The sequence below is a fragment of the Triticum dicoccoides genome, chromosome 3A (assembly GCF_002162155.2).
Source record: "Triticum dicoccoides isolate Atlit2015 ecotype Zavitan chromosome 3A, WEW_v2.0, whole genome shotgun sequence".
NCBI classification, from domain to species: domain Eukaryota; kingdom Viridiplantae; phylum Streptophyta; class Magnoliopsida; order Poales; family Poaceae; genus Triticum; species Triticum dicoccoides.
In genome coordinates, this window is record NC_041384.1 from 158,159,531 (window position 1) to 158,166,892 (window position 7,362).

Genomic DNA, 7,362 nt, shown 5'->3' on the forward strand with positions numbered 1-7,362 from the left:
AGTTACAATCTGGACATCTACGACAAAATTCTGATGTGTAAATATATTCAAGGAATGGTATTGTGGTATTGTAGATGTTATTTTTTATATAAATAAACTTGGCCAAGGTTTATAAGTTTGACTTGGAACACAACTAATATCCAGAGTAAATGAAAACTTAGGAGTGTCTATCTTTTCTCCTTACACGTGAGTTTGATTTCATGATTTGTGAAAAGAAGTTCCATAAATGACCGTAACAATCATACGAAGCAAACCATCATTACCTCTGAAATATGAGTGGCTCTTGTTGAAGGGTCAAAATCATCTCGGAATATTCTTTTCTCCCTTATGTACACTCTTTCAGCATATTTCTGAGGTCAATCTAGATCATTCTATTGACAGATTACTCCCAAGTCAACCAATGCTTTGTTTTCTTGCACCCATATTTATGAACAATTTTTCATTTACATATTGAAATACATAGTTTGACATGCCTTGGAATTTGTATAGTGCTTGAATGAATATTTACTCTGCAGGATTGGATTGGAGCAAAGCTTTCCATCTCACTTCTCATTTTCTAAGGCACAATGAGCACATAGAGTGTACTTCCTGTGAAATATATCATTGCTCCTGACAGCATGGCTCACACCTGCAATGCTCCACGACCTTTAGTTCGTCAAATATTCAATTCTAAATATGATAATTATAGTTCGGCAGATGAGGTTTCTCGCGTCTCGTATGCTGACTTACCAGACCAAATCTCATCGAGCTCTTCCACATTCTGTGCAAGCATGTACTCATCATCGTCGACGAACTCCAAATTATGCCGGCAAACCAGCGGTTTGCCTTTCTTGACTCATCCTCCTAAATGTGAGCAGCAACAATTTTTAGCAGCGCAATCATCATTCTCTGCTCTGTTATTTGCTGCTCATCCCAGCAATGGTGGTCAAGGTGATGATGAACATTCATGTGATCTCAAGGACTTCCTTAACCTATGTGGAAATGCTTCTAACACTAGCTTCCACCGAGGAGGCAATGCCCTGGCTTTTAGTGAGCAGCTAGAGTTTTAGTTCTTATCTGAACAACTTGGCATTACTATCACAAACAACAAGGAGAGCCTTCGGTTAGATGTGAGTACCTTTAGTTCCATGGTTGATCCTTCAATTAACAACATTATCCGAGTATTTCTTCAACTATTTTTTCACACATGAACACGTCAAGTGTACCCCGAGGCCAGGGGTGATGCACCACAGCTCATGTCGAAGGAGTCTCACCAGAAGTGCGATTTGCAAGACAACCGGAGAGAACTTTTGAGGACCCGAAACCCCACACTCCTGGGAGGGACCCCGTCGGGGAGTGCGGTGGCTATGGGCTGCCCTAAGTCGGTCAAGCCACCCCTAGAGCTTTGGGATTCGCAGCTCTCCAACACGAAGAATGACGAAGGTCGAGAAGCAAAAATGGGGGAGGGACAAAGTGTAGATGAAAAAGTAGTAGATATGTTTTTTGCGATTGTGTGATGTTCAATCGGCCATCACCTCTCATCTATTTACGAGGCGGCTAGACTTTCTGTACAAGAAAAGGACTAAAAATTCCGTCCAAAACATCAAAAACCCTAACCTAACTGGGACAGGAATCTTTGGCAATTTTCTGGATCAACTCGCTCTCACCGATTGGTTTGCTTCGGTCCCACCGAGTGAACGTGGCCAACTCTCTGTAACTTTCTGTAATTTCCCGGATCAACTCTGTCTCACTGATTGGTTTGCTTCGGTCCCACCGAGTGAACATTGCCAACTCTCTGGTAATTTTCCGGACCAACTCGGTCTCACCGATCAAATCAACTCAGTCGGTCCGAAATGACTCTGCAACTTTTGTTTTGAGTTTATTTTGCCTCCACAGGTTGCATACCACCTTGTATTAAGATGATTTTTATATCAAAATCAACCACTTCGACGATATGCACAACTTCCGTGTTGAAACATTTTCCATTAGAGGCCATATTAATTGAGTTTCATGCCATTCTTTAATCTGGTGTCAACATGAGCATCTCTGAACTTGTCGTAACTATTGCATCCGAGCTCCGCTTTGGACCATCTTCATATCCATCTCGATCTTCTTAAAGAGGGCCATCTAGAGTGACCTCCAATCCTAAGTTTGAATTAGTATTTATATAGCCTAAGCTAATTTTATGAATGTGCCACTTTTAAGCGTCAACACATCACTACTAGGGAAAACCTTATACACAGAATCTTAGCAGCAGCGCGGCACAAAAAGAGGCGCTACTGCTAATTAGCAGTAGCGAGGATAAGGAAACCACGCTACTAGCGTAAATTTAGCAATAGCGCGTGTTGTCGAAACCGCGCTGCTACAAAAATCCACCGACAGTACCCACCAACCTAAGTTTACCAGCAGCGCGGTGTCATGATGCACGCTACTGCTAATGAAATAGTAGTAGCGCGCTTTTTAGTCACGTCGATGCTGCTAATTTTGAAATTGTCCACACGGTTGGCCCGTTTAGCAGTAGCGTGTGTTCGGAAAGCGCGCTGCTGCTACATCCTTAGCAGTAGCGCGCTTTGCCACCCGCGCTACTGCTAAGGTGCACTATACCCCACCACCTTTCCCCACCCATCCTCCCCTCCCCCATCTCCTCTCTTCCCTTTCCCCTACCTCACACATCCTCCCTCTCTCACTCTTCTTCTGCCTCAAGACTTCTCCCCCCATTACTCTCCCTCTTCTACCTACCTTTCTCTCTCTTCATTACTCCTAGCTAACTACACACCTCCATTAATGCATTTCCTTTATCTTTTTCCTTCCCCCTCCACTAGTTGAAGTTGTCTCCTCCCAAATTAGCTAGCTAGGTAGATGTGGCATTTAGTCAAGTGACCTATTTGCCTCCTAATTAGATCTATCTTTGTCAAGAAGAGCTTTGTGCAATTTTGATCTCCCTAGCTACATCATCATCTCCACCGTGCATGTGCTCGATCTCGAGATAGCTAGGTGATTAAAATTTCATGCTTTTAAAAAATGGAAATATGTGTATGTGTGTGTGATATGATAATTGGGCAATATGATGGAAATTGTGTGTGTGGCATGAGTTGACGCCAAATTGTGCTTTTGAGTTGCCTATGTTTTGCCGAAATGTTGATTTATTCTGTTTCAGCGAATTCCGGGCAAACTCTAGATCTATATATGTCCTATTTTTAGGGAAGGTCATGCCGAATTTTTGTATCACTTTGATGCATGCACGCATTTTTATAATCAATTTGTTTATTATTACCGTGCAGACGTTCATGATGGTTAGTGGAATGATGGTGGACAGGTGGTTGCGGTCGGCGGTGCGGGACATGAAAGAAAATAACCAGATAGAGGTTTTATGTCCGTGTCGAAAATGCAAAGGAATAGTTGGGCTCGACCCCTATGACGATGGTCATGTCGAAGCGCACCTGCTCATGACTGGTTTCATGGATGGCTATAGTCAGTGGATAATTAAAGATGAGGATGACGATGTTGAGGACGCCGACAGGGCAGGCAATGACGACACGGGGCAAGACAAAGAGATGATCAATAATGGCGGCGGAGAAGAGGCCGAACATGGCAGCGGCGAAGGGGCCGGACATGGCGTAGGAGAAGGGGCCGACCATGGCGGCGGAGAGAACGACATGGACTCCACACAGCAGAGTTTGTCGGTACTAAGTTCAATCATGCGGGACCCTCATGTTCAAGCACTGCTTCGCAAGGAGACGAGTACTGAGAGAGCTGCTTCTAGAGAGGGGGCTAAGATGGAGCAACTGGTGGTAGACTCGAACACTCCATTGTATGATGGTTGCAATCCTGAGGTGACCCGCTTGAGTTTCACGCTCCAACTCCTAAAGACGAAGGCTAAAAACAAATGGACCGACACTAGCCTCGATGAGCATCTCAAGTACCTAAAGGATGTTCTTCCCGCGGGGAATCTATGTCCTACTAGTGTTGATGTGGCCAAGAAGATCGTGTGCCCTCTTGATCTGCCGCATGTTAGATACCATGCATGCATCAAAGATTGCATAATTTATCGGAAGGAGCATGCGGAAAAAACAAGTTGTCCGGTGTGCAATGCTTCTCGATAGAAGAAGGCCGGGAAGAAATGTCCCCAGAAAGTTGTATGGTACTTATCGATCACTCCCCGTCTCTAGCAGTATTTTGTAGATCCCAAGGAACCAAAGCTAATGTGCTGGCACGCGGAGAGGAAGAAGCCTGACGATGGAGATGATCCGAAGCTGAGACATGTGAAGGATGGAAGCCAGTGGAGAGCGTTGAACATCTTCTATCGGTATTTCGGATGTGATGCAAGGAACATCGTGCTCGGCGCATGTACCGATGGCATGAATCCGTTTGGCAACCAGAACACCAACCATAGCACATGGCCCGTGTTTGTATGGATGTACAACCTCCCCCCTGGTTGTGCATGAAGTTAAAGTACATTCACATGAGCATGCTTATTCAAGGGACGAAACAACCAGGAAATAATATTAATTTGTATCTGGGGATACTTCAAGAGGAGTTAGACACGTTATGGATAACACCGGCCAAGACATGGGATGCCAGCAAAGGCGAGTATTTCTACATGAGAGCCGCGCTGATCACGACGGTGCATGACTATCTCGGTTAAGGATATGTCGCGGGCTAGGTGTGCCATGGATATTGCGGATGCACGTGGTGCATGGATGATATGACGTCTCAGCAACTAACATCAAGGAAAGATGGCGGGTCTGGAAAAATCGTGTACATGGGGCATCGAAGATGGCTCGAACAGGACGACCCATGGAGAAACCGTGGAGCTCTATTCAATGGTCACGCTGAGCATCGAGGACCTCCACGTAAGCGGGGAGGTGCCAAAATCGATGAGCTGTTGAAAAACTGGAAGGAGTGCCCCGCGCTGGGAAAGACGATGAAAAAGGCGCCGGAGCCGCTGCTGAAGGTATGGAAGACGAGGTCTGTGTTCTGGGACTTGGAGTACTGGCACAAACTCGATACACCTCATTGCCTTGATCAAATGCATATCTTCAAGAATGTCCTTGAGAGCTTGCTCGCGACACTAATGAACATGCCGGATAAGACCAAGGATGGGCCGAAGGCAAGAAAAGACTTGCAAGATTTCAAAATCAGGGAAGATCTGCACATGTCGTCCCGTAAAATGTTAGACGAGACAGAGACAGAGACATAGGCACGGGAGAAGAAGGGCAAAAAAATAAAGAAAGAGGATTATTGCCCCCCTTCACCTTAAGTCAGGCTGAGATCGGTCAATTCTTTAAGTGCCTTACTGGAGTCAAAGTTAGTTTCGGTTACTGTGGCAAGATAAGCAGATATCTAGACACGGACAAGAAAAGGTTCAGCGGGATGAAGTCCCATGACTGTCATGTGATGATGACGCAGATACTACATGTTGCCCTTAGAGGGATAATGGACAAGCACGTCCGTGACACGCTTATTGGTCTCTGCAACTTTTTCGACATCATCTCTCGAAAGTCAATCAGTCTGAAGCAGCTCCAAAGGCTACAGGAAGAGATTGTTGTGATACTGAATGAGCTGGAGATGTACTTGTCGCCCGCGTTCTTTGACGTGATGGTGCATCTATGTGTCCATATTGTGGACGACATAATATACATGGGGCCGTCATTTCTGCACAACATGATGCAGTTTGAGAGGATGAATGGGATCATCAAAGGATTCGTTCGTAACATGTCCCGTCCGGATGGAAGCATCGTCCAGGGCTATCTGACACAAGAGTGCATATCTTTCTGCGAGAATTTTCTATATGGCACAGACCTGCAGCCTCCTGGTGTTAGTGTTGGTTTGCCCGTTAACAAGCATGACGGGAGGCTCGAAGGAGAAGGTCACTCCAACGGTCGCAGGGAACTGCACATGGCATACTTAGATCGATGCAGCGACTTTGACAGAGCAAACTTGGTAGTGCCACAACACCTAGACGAGGTAGATCCTTTCATGGCACTGCACAAAGAAATTATCACAAAGAAGTATCGTGACGGGGGGGTATGCAGGATGAACGCCGAAGTTACTAGAGAGCACAACTCCACTTTCCTGCATTGGTTCAAAAAGCATATTATTGCTAATCCCCCGGAGGAGGGCTCTAAGGACAGATTGCTCATATACGCCTTAGCACATGGCCCCTCGCCCAACCTCATAACCTATCAGGCATACGATATCAACGGATACACATTCTACAGGAGGCCAAAGATATGGATAGTGATGATCAGAACTCAGGGGTGACGATGGAATGCATGACCAGCAGCGACAACAGCGCAACTGAAAGATTTTACGAAAGGGTCGAGGAGATCTGGGAGCTTGACTACTCTACACTGCACAACACGATGATGTTCCGTGTCAGATGGGCTAAGAATGTCGAAAGAGAAAACCGGTATTTCACTACCATGACTATACCCGACGCCAAGAGCGCTACCGTGAACGCTATCGCAAAAAACGAGCCATGGGTACACGCTAAGCACGTGACACAATGCTTCTTCATAACCGACCTGTGCAATCCCAGCCGTGTTGTCGTGAGGAGAGGCAAAAGGAACATCATTGGAATGGATGGAGTCGCCAACGAGGAAGACTACGATCAGTACGACAACCCAATGAGGGAAGATGACGATGATGATGAAGTATATGTCAAAAGAAGAATCAATACTACATTACCTAAGAAAAATCGTACTCCATGGAAAAGGCAAAGTCACAGTGAGGGACTCAATTATTCTTCAACGAACAAGAAGGGAAAGAAGCTGACTCAAAAATGAAAACGTCAACGCTGAGGAACTGTATGCTATCGGTCAAATGATGTAATACATACATACATACATATATATATATATATATATATATATACATATATATGTTCCTATTTTCTATACACACTTAGCCATTATTATGCATGTGTCCAATGATGTAATATATATATATATATGTTCCTATTTTTTATACATATTTAACCGTCAAATGATGCAATATATATATCGCCTTCCCTTCGTTCACTGCTCTCGGAAAAAAGTGAGAGAAAATAAAGGAAAAGAAATAGGGAAATTGGTTATAGCAGTAGCGCATTACTAAAAAAGAGGTACAGCTAGTCAAGGTAGCAGTAGCGGTTTCTGTATAAAACCGCTATAGCTGCCTTTAATAGTAGTAGCGTGTTTGCTCTAAACGCGCTACTGCTACGTCCACTTAACCCAAAATCCTCACTCTCTCTGCTTCATCCCGCCTCTCCCCCCCCCAAATCCCCACTCTCTCTTCCCTCGCCGCGCCCCGGCACTCGCCCCCGACCCCGACCCCGGCCTCGGCTCCGACCCCGGCGCTCGCTCCCGACCCCGGCGCTTGGCCCCACCCCGACCCCGGCCT

At 45.5% G+C, this 7,362-nt stretch overlaps 1 pseudogene; it reads left to right on the plus strand.

The window, feature by feature from the left end:
- Nucleotides 1-566: 566 nt before the first annotated feature.
- Nucleotides 567-7,362, plus strand: part of LOC119272105 — a 21,468-nt pseudogene continuing 14,672 nt past the window's right edge.